General features: G+C 42.2%; 1 long non-coding RNA gene across 1 annotated transcript; it reads left to right on the forward strand.

Annotated features, from left to right (window-relative positions):
- The first annotated feature begins 466 nt into the window (after window positions 1-466).
- Window positions 467-10,503, forward strand: LOC103667650. Its single transcript, XR_569804.2, has 4 exons — window positions 467-981; window positions 1,293-1,379; window positions 6,544-6,692; window positions 10,012-10,503. It is a non-coding gene; the product is annotated as an uncharacterized LOC103667650 (long non-coding RNA).
- The last annotated feature ends 1,470 nt before the right edge of the window (window positions 10,504-11,973 follow it).

Raw genomic sequence — 11,973 nt, forward strand, 5'->3', positions numbered from 1 at the left:
TTGGGGCAATTTGTTACACATCAATAAATACCAGAGACACTGGCTGTATATCCTTAAGTGGTGATGGAATTCACTACACTCCCGTTTCTGCCTCTGTAAAAATGAAGATAATACCACCCACTCCGCAACGCTGCTGTGAGACTCAGATGGCATGCAAATTAAAGTGATTTGTACTGTAAAGTGTGACATAAAAGTAAGATATCCACTCCAGAAACATCGTAGTTCAGACACTTAGCGGCTTCAATCTTCATTGTTTAATATCACGAATTATGAGCTCCTAAATTAACAAGCTAGAGGTGTATAGCTCACTTCATTATATTTGCTGGGATGGTGCTGCAGTGCCCAGCTGTGCATTTAATTAATTTAGTAATAAATGCCTGTGAACTCTTACCTCTCTCCATTTGTCAGCTGATGATTGACTCCCGTAGTAAACATCACAGCATCCTCCTTGGCTGTTTTAGTTCTCTATTTATGTTAAACCTAAGGTCTACTTTGGTTCAAAGAATTCAAACAAGGAGAAAGCAGAGTGGGCCCTAAATTCAAAGCCTTAGCCCTGTTTCTGCTTGGAGCCCGGGCTGTTGCATTGGTAGCATGACTGTGGTCAGCAACCGACACTCAGTGAGGGCCTTTCCTTGCCCCGAATGGTGCTGACCCCTGAGAACGTGAAGAATGTCAATGTGGACTCCGTCCTCACGGACCTCAGCGTCTGATGGGGGTGGTAGAGTCTCGAAGCCTCCTGTGCAGTGGAAGTGAACAGTGTATAATGGGTAATACAACCTATGGTCTTTCAGGAGGCTCAACAAGACCCAGGCATCAGCGCCAAGCTCTTGAATGACCAGCCAGCACTGCAGGCTCTGAGCCTCAAGTCAATATTTGGAGAGACACCCATTGCTGAACTTTCTGTCCATGAAGACCTGCTGCTTTCTGGGATCATGAAGATGTAAGCCAACTGGAGAGAGAAACCTATCTGGTTGGAGCGAGGTAGATGGAAGGAGTTGATCAGGGATGGTCTGAGGGTCAGGCCCCCTTGCTCTGCTGAGGTTGGGCAGTCTTACCCTTTCTGGACTCCAGCCCCACTTGTAAGAAAATGTACCTCTAAGGCATGGCTTAGGGCAGCAGTTCAAACTTTCTATCATAAAGTCCAAAATGTTTCAAATACTTAAATGTTTCAAATACATAAAATAAACTGCATGGGATTACAAGAGAGACAAATTATATTGAAATGCATTTACTAAAATATTAAAATATGTGTGATATAGTAATATATACATATATGCTTCTTTTTTCCCCAGGGTCATGATTTATTGTACAAATTGAGTATCACATGATGAATTGACATTAGCTTCTCCAGGCATGGGGACTTAAGAGACGAGGTACAGGTAAAAATCCTTTTATGTTGCTTTCACAGCTGGTGTTTTTTAGACCTTACCTTGAAGTATCAGCTCATCAAAGCAATGCCTCTGTATGTGGCCAGTACACAATTCATTCTGTCTGTGAGTATAAGAGTTGAAATATTTTTTGATACCAGTGAAATGGAATTGGTTGCTTTTCTTTTTTTTTTTTTTTTTTAAAGATTTATTTATTTATTTATTTGACAGACAGAGACAGCCAGCGAGAGAGGGAACACAAGCAGGGGGAGTGGGAGAGGAAGAAGCAGGCTCCCAGCGGAGGAGCCTGATGTGGGGCTCGATCCCAGAACACCGGGATCACGCCCTGAGCCGAAGGCAGACGCTTAACGACTGCGCCACCCAGGCGCCCTGTGGGCATCAGTTTCTGGACCTGCCATGATTTCAATCTTGCAGAAGGCACCAATTCCACTCATATGCCTCTTTATTAAAATATTAAATAAAAGGTCTAGCAATGGATCTAGTAACTATTATATTTCCAAGTAGACATAAGCATAAATGGTATTTAAAAATATTTTTCATACCTATAAATAATATTTTAAAATGTGCAATTTCTATTGGTGATGGAGTTAGATATTTCTAAATATGCTACAGTAGCTTGGTGACAATATTTACAACTGAGATATATTGCATTTCAGTTAGAGGCCAGTGAAGCAAAAATGTCATTTTTTCCCTTTTCAAATTCAAATCTATGTTTATCCGCCCTTTTCCATCCAAGAATTCTATCCATGAATACTTTGGGACCCAAGATTAAGAATCCCCAGTTTAGAGGAAGTAAAAGAAGACTTTTAAGTAGAAGGCAATAAGTTACGAAAGAATTGACAAATGATATGATTGCACGTACTGTTGTTTTTTCTTTATTAATAATATACCATAGTTACTGCAGGTACTAATTATATTAATTATGACCATAAATATTAACAAAATGAATGGCTGGACAATTAAGCAAATGTGTATTTTTAAGTCATAAATATATCTCAACTGTTACCTTAATGAACTAACACTCTGTGCCTCAGTTTCCCCAGATCATAGATGGTCAGGATAACAGTAACAAGGTGTGCAATGTGAGGGTCAAGAGTATGGTGTCTCGAGTTTGAACTGAACTGGTTTTAGCACCACCATGCACGAGCTGGTGGTCATGGGCCAATTGCTTGACCTCTCTACTCAGTTTTAATTATATAAAGTAGGAGTAATGGTAACTTTGGAGGGCTGTTTGGAGGATCAAGTGAGATGAGATGTTTTTAAAACATTTGGTGCTGCATCTAACCCGTAGGAAGGGCCTAACTAGCTGTTGCTATCACTGCAAGTACGATTATTATTACCTGTTAGCACAGGGCATTTAGGCCATCGATGGAAAGTCGATATCCCTGACCCCTAACACTGACAAGCTACAGGCTCCTTCTCACGGGGTCCTCAGGCAGACTTAGAAGAGGTGGGCCGGCATCAAAACCTGTACCTTGCTTCGGTACCACCAGCCGCAGCTAGAAAAATGGCACAGAGAACAGCCTTTGTGGGAGTAGTGTGACTGGAAAAATAGGTTATGTTTGCCGCAGTCTGTTATCACCCTTCCTGAGTGCCTGCAATTTTTTGTTGCCACCTCTTCTGGAATCCAGTCTCTGGTGTCCAGCCCTCTCTCCCTAACATTCCCTGGGGCACCTTGTGGCAGGCAGGAGGGATGGAGGTTTTACCGACTGATGTCTCCTGTGTGCTGGCCAGGATGCTGCTGTCCTTAGGTGGTGAGTGTCCCAAGTGTGGGAGCCTTGTTATTTTTCTGCACTTCATTCTTTCAAGGTCCTGCTTTGGAGGACACATCTGCCTGATCTGAACCAATGAATAAGAATGAGGTACTGAGGATGACTCAGTTTCCAAAATGCTGCATAAAATACATCTGTATCTTAACAGAAGCTTTAAATACCAGTATGGAGGGCGTAAGGCTCCCCACGTGGGCCCACGTCCACTGGAGTTGCCTCTTGGGTCTGCTGTGTCTTAGCTGTGTCGCCTGGGGCAAGGCGGGAACCTCTCTGAGACCATTCTTTACTTGTAAACTAGGAATGATAGTAGTTAATTAGCAGTTTTGTTAAAATTGTGAAATGAGATTTTGTCTATGAACAGCTTACTACACTAAGAGAAAATGGTTGAAGAATAGAATTGGTAAGAATAACGGGACCCTTCAGCTTATAGAAGAACGTTGGATGTGGGATTGGCAGGCCTTCCGAGGCCTCTAACCACCTCATGGAGGAACCTGCCTGCTCTGACCATGGGTGGTGTTTCTCCCACACTGAAAAGTTCTCACCAACACAACACTCACGGGGAAGATTTTACTGAACTGATCATATCTAGTATGGCGGTAGCACGAGACCTAAAACGAAAACATAAACTATCCTGGGCAATGTTTCACCTCTTGCTTTTGAAATCCTCCTAAGCCCCTGGGCCTCCTCTAAAAGAACAAAACTCAAAGTAAGGCCAGCGCACGATGGCTGGGAAAGGCTGAGACCTGCGAATGACTGAGGGCTGCCAGTCTGCTTCCCTCTTCAACTTAGAAAGGCTGGAAGAGGCAGTCAGCTTAGCCGCTGGGTCCTCCTTAAAGTTTAGGGCTCTTCGGCTATGGAATCCAAATTACTCTTCTGGATGTTCGCCCAGAGCAAAGCTCTGGCTTCAAATTCTCTGGACGGCAGCCATGGTAAAGACATTTGCTACTGCCAACATGTAAAGGAAAAACATGGACTCTATCACTCAGGCAAGAACACAAATCAACCGTTTCTAGGATACCTCAGTCAGGAAGGAGCTTTGTCACCAGCTTCTCAGGATAGAGAAACCATGCCCTCTGCTCCCCACCTGGCTAATCTTCACTAATGTCGCAGAATGGGAAAGAACTTCAAGAGATTGAAGAACATTCTGGAAGAACCGTGGTTCATGAATTTAAGAACAGAGACTCAATCTGCATTTTCAGTCCCGTGGGGCTCATGTGTTTCCACATGCTCAGGAATAGTGTCTACTGAGATCCAAGAGCACCTTTCGTAACACTCTGCTCTATATTGTGTATGTCCTTTCTTTCTTTCTTTTTTTTAACTCTTTGGATTTTAGGTGCAGAGCTTTGATTTAATCGAACAGCTCTCTGATGTTGCACTATGCTGCACTATGACGTTTACTCCCACCAGGTCTCTTTCTTATTTGTTTCCCTTTCATCCCTCATTTCCCATTAATATTCACTACTATTAAGTACTTACCTCCTCTAGGATGTTTAATAGACATTCTCGATATGTATGTATCTGAGACACGTGTAGTGGTATTTTGTGGATGTATGTGCTTTTAGCTTCCCTAACCATGTCTCATTATATTTCTTACCTTTTTGCTTACTACTTCTAATGTATGCTCACTAGTGTATTGCTTCCAACAGCTGTGTAATATTCCGTCTGATGATGGACAGCTACTTGCCGCTATCAATAAGCCTGCAGTGTACATTTTTCTTTGCAGAGCCTTATGGGCTTATGCAAGATTTTCTCATGCAAGATTATGCAGGTTCTCCGGACAGAGACTGCTGTATTGTAGGATACCCAGACTCTAATTCCCCTAAGAGCTGCCAGATTACTTTCCAGAAAGACTGTGCCAGTCCCACCCCTGCCAGCTAAGCATATGTGTTCTGGTTTCTTTCAACTTGTTGAAATCTTGCAGTCCTCTAATTTTTAATTTTTTCCAATTGAGTGGATATTAAGTGGCATAATATTGTTGTTTTAATGTTGATGTTTCTCATTATGGGTGAGACTGAGAATCTCTTGAACTTCAGCCATTCGGATTTCTTCCTTTTGTGCATTGCCTATTTATACACTTTATCCATGTTCCTATTTTTTCAATGATTAATAGGAATTCTCTCTCTTCTTTTTTTGAGAGAGAGAGAGAGAGAGCAAGAGTGCGAGCAGGGAGTAGGGGCAGAAGGAGAGGGAATCTCAAGCAGACTCTGTACTGAGCATGGAGCCCAACGCAGGGCTCAATCTCATGACCCTGAGATCATGACCTGAGCCAAAATCAAGAGTCAGATGCTTTACCAACTGAGCCACCCAGGCACCCAACTAGGAATTCCTTTTTAATCGAAACATTAACCCCATTGATTTGACACTTTGAACATTCTCTTGGTATGGTACACACCTATTAACCACCACTTTCTGTGCCTGTGTTGAATAGAGATTTGTAACATTTCTGTAGTCAGAACAAACACTCTACCTTATCCTTTCTGCTTATATGGTCTTGTTGCAAAAATCTCTTTCCACCCTCTGGGCATATTTTCTCCTTACTAGTTTTAGGGAGCCAGCTTTCTTAGCACCGTATATTAAACAATTTATCTATTCCCCACTTCTGTAAGACGTCTTCCTTACACACATCTCTATTCCTGGGTATTCTTATCTCTTCTATGTTTCGTTCCTCTGCTGCTGGGCTAGTATATACTCTCCTCTCCTTGCTCTTTTGTGCGTGCGCACATTGTGTGTGTCTGTGTGTGCACGCGTGCACATAAAATTGACAACTATTTGTGAAACTTAATTCTTCAATGTAGACTTTGGAATCAGTTTGTCTCAAAAACTTCTCAGGGAGCTTTTTGGGAACATATGGAATACATAGATTAATTTAAGGGATAACTGACAGATTTATAATATCAGATAATTCCATTCATTCATTATTCATGTCCTCTTCTACGCCTTTAATAGAATTTGAACGATTTATCCATAAACTTACATGCTTTCCTTTTTCTTTCTATTCCTAGAAACTTGAGAGATTCTTGATGTTATGAGTGACAGCTCGTGTTTTATTACAGCCCCTTGTTGGTTATGGGTGGCGTAAATGGAATTTGTATCTGGCAGGCTTGCTGAACTCTTTCTAGTTCAGATGTCGATTATGCGGTGGGTTTTCACTGCAGCTCTGACTCCTTTTATTAGGTGCTACTCTGAAGCCAGACACGTGCTTGCTCTTTACATTTTTTGTCACTCAATCTCCTTAAAGCTTTTTCATGCTGGTTGACCTGCAACAGGCTGGAGATCATTTTTCAGCGTTTACTATGCTGGATGCTACCCTAAGAACTTTCCACATATTGTCTTACTTTATTCTCACAACAACCTCATTTGATCGTATTTTTATCTACACTTTACAGAGGAAGAAGTGGAGGGGAGGACAGTACGTTGTCTTAGGTCACACAGCCAGTGGGAGACGGACAACACCAGCTATCTGACGTTAAAGCCCAGACCTTTGAAGATGGTACTGCTGTAAGTTTGGGCCTTCAACTAGCTTATGCTGAGCAAGGTAAAGTCTGTATTATTCATCAATACACACACTTTTAATGAAAAATGGGTTCAGTTTTTATAATTTTTCCTTGCTATGTTTGTTCTAATTGCATTTAACTCTAATCTAATATGATCTGTAATATAATTATAATACCTATATTTGTATTAACTGTAATAATAACAAATAAAAATTGTCTCTAACAGTAAATGTACAACTGGGGGTTGGTATTTTGCATGTCTTATTTTTTACTTATTTTTCTGATAATTATTGTGTTTTGTAAAGGTGACATTTTGAATATTATGTAGTTGTTGACGACGTTAATGAAACTGTGTCATTTAGAATACTAAAGCACCCGATTTGAACACAGACCGAAGTATTTAAGCCATTGGCACAGGTGAACTTCTACGGTAATATTGAGATGTATCATCGGATCTGTGAAGGAGTATCTGATAGCTGTAAAGTACTACAGAATGAAAGTAATGTGTTTAAGATCAAGTCACATTTCTTGGAAAATGTTGGATAGGATAGTGTTCTGACATCACTCAACAAGAAGGGCAATTCGGTGAATTGACAATCTGGTTGCTGAAAAAAAAAATAATTATCCGGCTGTATTTTTTAGTGTATAATGTTACCATGTCTCAAACATAATAATTAGCTGAGCTAGCAGAAGGAACATAGCTTTTACATTTGGATTTTAACCTTCTTGGATGACACTTGTACAAAGATTTGTATAGCAGCCCTATTTAGCTCATGGAAAAATAATGGGAAAAAAATCCAAATATTTAACAATAGGAGACTTTTTGGTAAGCCAGCTTTGTAAGTATAGTGAAATAGTTATTGCATAATCTTTAAAACTAAGCAGAATGGATCAGTATATAACAGTGGTTCTACAAGAGGTGACAACATAGCAAATGGGACACACGTATGAACTACAACCAAGTAAGAAATGTTCGTGTGTTCAAAGAAAGAATTGGCATTAAGTCAGATGGAATGTATTGTGTTTTTTATCTGTAAGGTTATGACAAAAAAGCTTTGAAAAGTACGTTTTTATGGTGTGATTTTAAGAAAATCACATAAATGTACAGATAGGTTTTTTTAAATCTTTTTTTAAATTTCAAGTTTTTATTTAAATTCGCACATATGGTAAAATTGGTTTCAGGTGTAGAATTTAGTGATTCATCACTTACATGTGACAGCCAGTGCTCCTCACAATGAGTGCCCTTCTTAATGCCCATCACCCATCTAGCCCATTTGTTCTCTGTCGTTAAGAGTCATACATGGTTTGCTTCTCTCTCTCTCTTTCCCTTCTGCTATGTTCATCTGTTTTGTTTCTTAAATTCCACATATGAGTGAAATCATATGGTATTTGTCTTTCTCTGACTTTTTTCACTTAGCATCATACCCTCTAGCTCTGTCCACATCCTTGTGAATGGCGAGATTTCATCCTTTTTGATGGCTGAGTAATATTCTATTGCGTGTATATATAATGTATAGTTTACGCAAGTTTAGGAACTTTCTTAACTCTCAGATAATGATAATAGGGAGTACATAAAATTTTTTAAAGGGAGGTGTTTTAGAAAGCCACCTGGCTCAGGGGTCAGCACACCGCGGCCCAGGCCAAGTCCAGCCTGCTGCCTGTGTTTGCAAATAAAGGTTGATTACATCACAGCCACATGCATTTGTCTAGGCCCTATGACTGCTTCCCAGCTACAAGGGCAAAGTTGAGTGTTTGCAACAGAGACCATTTGGCCTGAAACCCTAAAGTATTTACCATGTGGCCTTACAGGAAAAGTGCCAACTCCTAATCCAGATACTCACTTGAGGAGATATGAATTAGAATCTACTCTCATTTCTGGGACTTCCATTTACATAACATATCAAGGAAGATCCCAAATTACTTTAAATCATTTAGGTCTAAGTCTGCAAAGAGGTGTGATTGATGGACTCCAGGCCCAAGAGGGTTTAGAAAACATATAAGACACTGTTTTCAGAGTTGAGAAATTTTAGAGCACAGGTTTTTCTGCCTAAGCAAAATAGTCAACCATTAGCATAGTGGAGTTACAAGACCTGCGTGTGGAGTAAAAGTAGATGAATAGAAGCTTCAAGATAGTCTGGGTCACCCCAGCCTAAGGAGCTGTGTCTGCAAGGCTCTGCTGTAGGACGCCATCTCTGCCTAGGGACACACAGGGTTTTTATGGCAGCATCAAATGTGAAATGCAAAACTGGGCCTATGAATTTCCTGAAGGTGTCAGAGAGCAAGAAGGAGCCCTAGGAGACACTAATAGACAAGAAACAGGGGGACCCAGAGGTCTACTTCTGGGTTTTCTGCTGTGTCATCTGAGTCCTTCTCCCTCCCCCTCCCCCACCCCTGCAAAGAAGGCGTTTTGGCTTCGGCTGCAGGAAAACTCTTTGTTCCAAATTGGATTTATACGTTATATCCTGGGATAGGCCCTCAGAGGCGTCACACCTGACGGTTCCTATGTCCTAGGATCTGAGAAGATATGTCAGGTTGCTTCCAGAACAACAGTTAACTCTGTTTTGAGGTCACCTCTATGGATACAATTTTCATCTTTTGTGAGAGAAACGAAGTTTCTTGGTTTAGAAGTTGGGGGAGAAAATTGGTAGCTGTTAGCAGCTACTGAAGTGAGATGAAAGGCACTTTCTGAGCTCCACCCTGCACTGGGTCACAGGTAAACTTGTATTTGTAGCACAACAGAATTCTAGAATACTCTCTATAGGCTGTATACTTACTACACACTATAGACTTCCTACATATTAGAATATGTGCACACACGTGCACACACACACACGCACACACACACACACACACACACACGCACGCACACACACACATGCCCTGGGCAGATAATGGGCCCCAGGAAGTGCGGCCCTGACAAGGGAGGAAGAGATGTGAGGAGCCTGGCCACTGCGGGCCTAGAGATCCTGTCAGTGAGGGTGTTTGACTTTTACTGTCTCTGTCCTTTCCTTTTTGTCCCCTGTGACTCTCTACTTCACAGCATCCCAACCCTGCAGCTAGAGCGCTTAGACACCTTCTCCCGTGACTGAGAGAGTTTTCTGATTAGTTTATACTAAAGTATTAGTGACTCAGGTATGATCCCTCTCAAGGCTATGTACATGATACAGAAACAGGACCAGGGAGAGAGGCAGCACATGGCCGAAACCATGTGCTTCTGGTCTTTGTGCTCCCACGGTGCCGGGTCTGCTGGGGAAGAGAGTCTCTGGCAGGACTGTGGGGACAGAGGGCTCTTGAGTGTCCTTCAGACTGCATTGCCCATGTCCACTTAACTCCCCTCCTCCCTGGGCCCACCTTTCCTAGATGCTGAGGGGACTTATTCCCAAGCCAGAGAAGACTGCACTCCGAGGCCTCCCACCCCTGGCCCACATCTTCCAGATTCTAGAACCTTTGGAGTAACAAATGCAAGGTGAGGAGGCCCGGGCAGCCAGCTGGCGGGGAGGTCATGGCTCAGCTTTCCTTTTTCTCTTTTCTTTCACACCCTCTCTGAAGAGAGACAGGACCTGGGAGAAGCTGGCTACCGAGGGCCCTTCCCTGGGCAGAGAAAGCTCCAGCGAAGAGCCTGGGTGAGGGAGACAGCTGGACAGTGGGAGCTACTGGGGAGAGAAGGTGATGGAGCCAGGGCTGCTCCAGCCCCAAACCCTGAAGTGAAGTTGATTCGGGGCCTTTACCCTTCCTAAGCTTTACCATGTTCTCAAGCTGGCAGGTCGCCCCAGCGCCCGCCCCCTGGACGCAGGCCTCTCTCAGCCTCAGTCTGCAGAACATACCTGTTCTGAGGTAACCTTCACCCACCCTCTTTGCTTTTCTGTCTCTTTCTCAGGTTCTGCCTCTCTTTCTCTGAGAGAAAAAAACAGGAAAAAAACTGTGCTGAAACTTTAGTGAGTAATAATGAATTAACTAGTAGACTTTCTCAAATAAAATATTTACATTTTGAAAGCAACCAAAGGAAAGGTCAAATTTCAAAGGAAGCTCCTAAAATCACCTCCCCACCACCAGTGTGTCCCTGAAGGAAGTCCCGGGCCTACGCCTGTCTGGCTTCTAAGTAGCCCTGTGTCTTCCCCGCAGGACCCTTTCAGGGACGACGGTAATTTGAGCTACAGAAACTATAAATGGCCTTTGTATACATTTATAGGATATTTGCTAATGCCTACAGGAGCCGGATTTTAAACTTATAAATAACATTAAAGTTATCTTTTTAGTAAGTTTAAGCTGATCTTTTTTTTTTTTTTTTTTTTTTTAGTGTGGATCCCTGATTCACATTCTCTGAAGTACTGCAGTTATGAGTTAGTTGAGAACAGGAGTGGGGAAATACACAAAGGGAAAGAATTAGTAGATGGTTGAGTTTTACTAAAAAAAGTCTCCTGAACCCAAGTTTGAGGGAATCAGTTGGTCATTTGCTCTTACTTAATGCAGATGGATTGCTTGACAAAACCCTTAAAGACCGCTTCTTTTCTCCTAGTTACCATTATTCCCTTGACAGCAACTCCCATAATTACTGGGGTTTTTCCCGTCAAGAAGTGAACCCAGTAATTGAGAACACATTGGGTGAAGCTTGTTTTTCTCCTGCCACAGTGGGAAAAGCTTTCACATGGGTTAAACTAAGGCTCTCCTCCCTGAACCACATCTGCACACTGCTGCCCCTGGAAGGACGTACTGTGAGCTCTTTTGAGATTTGTTTGGGGGTTAGGAGTAGACCAGTTACTTCAAGGGGAAGAAAAAGTTAGTCGGACATTAATTCATGGCGCTTGCTTTATAATAATTATGGTAACAGTTATAGACATTTGTATGAGTCTAAACATATACACACAAAAGATTCATCGAACCAGTAGGAGGCTGAGAGGGGACTTACAGCTGTGTTTCTGACCCCTTCCACTGGGCCCCGCTGACAAGTGTGTCCTGCGGGTCATTGCTGCTCCTTAGCCTTGGAACTGGGTCACACCAGGCCCTCCTGGGTGACAGATAATAAGTTCCTCACAAAACAATGTGAAGCAGGGGACCTTAGCAAATTAGACAGCATGCCTAACATATATGGAAAGTTTTCACTAGAATAAAAGAAACCTTTATAGATTTTTCCATATGACCTAGGATATCTGATTGTTATTCTGCCCTTCCTTCCCCGCCTCTAGACAGAACTGGCCCATCACCGTGAAATCAAGCCACTATTTACCTCTATTCAATGCCCAGTGTCCTGACGATCGCATGTTGAAGCACAGAAGAGAGTTATTACCACCAATCTATTTTCCATGTCCAAAGACAGTAACAGAA

This window comes from Ursus maritimus, unplaced genomic scaffold (genome assembly GCF_017311325.1).
Source record: "Ursus maritimus isolate PB19 unplaced genomic scaffold, ASM1731132v1 scaffold_2, whole genome shotgun sequence".
Classification (NCBI taxonomy): Eukaryota; Metazoa; Chordata; class Mammalia; order Carnivora; family Ursidae; genus Ursus; species Ursus maritimus.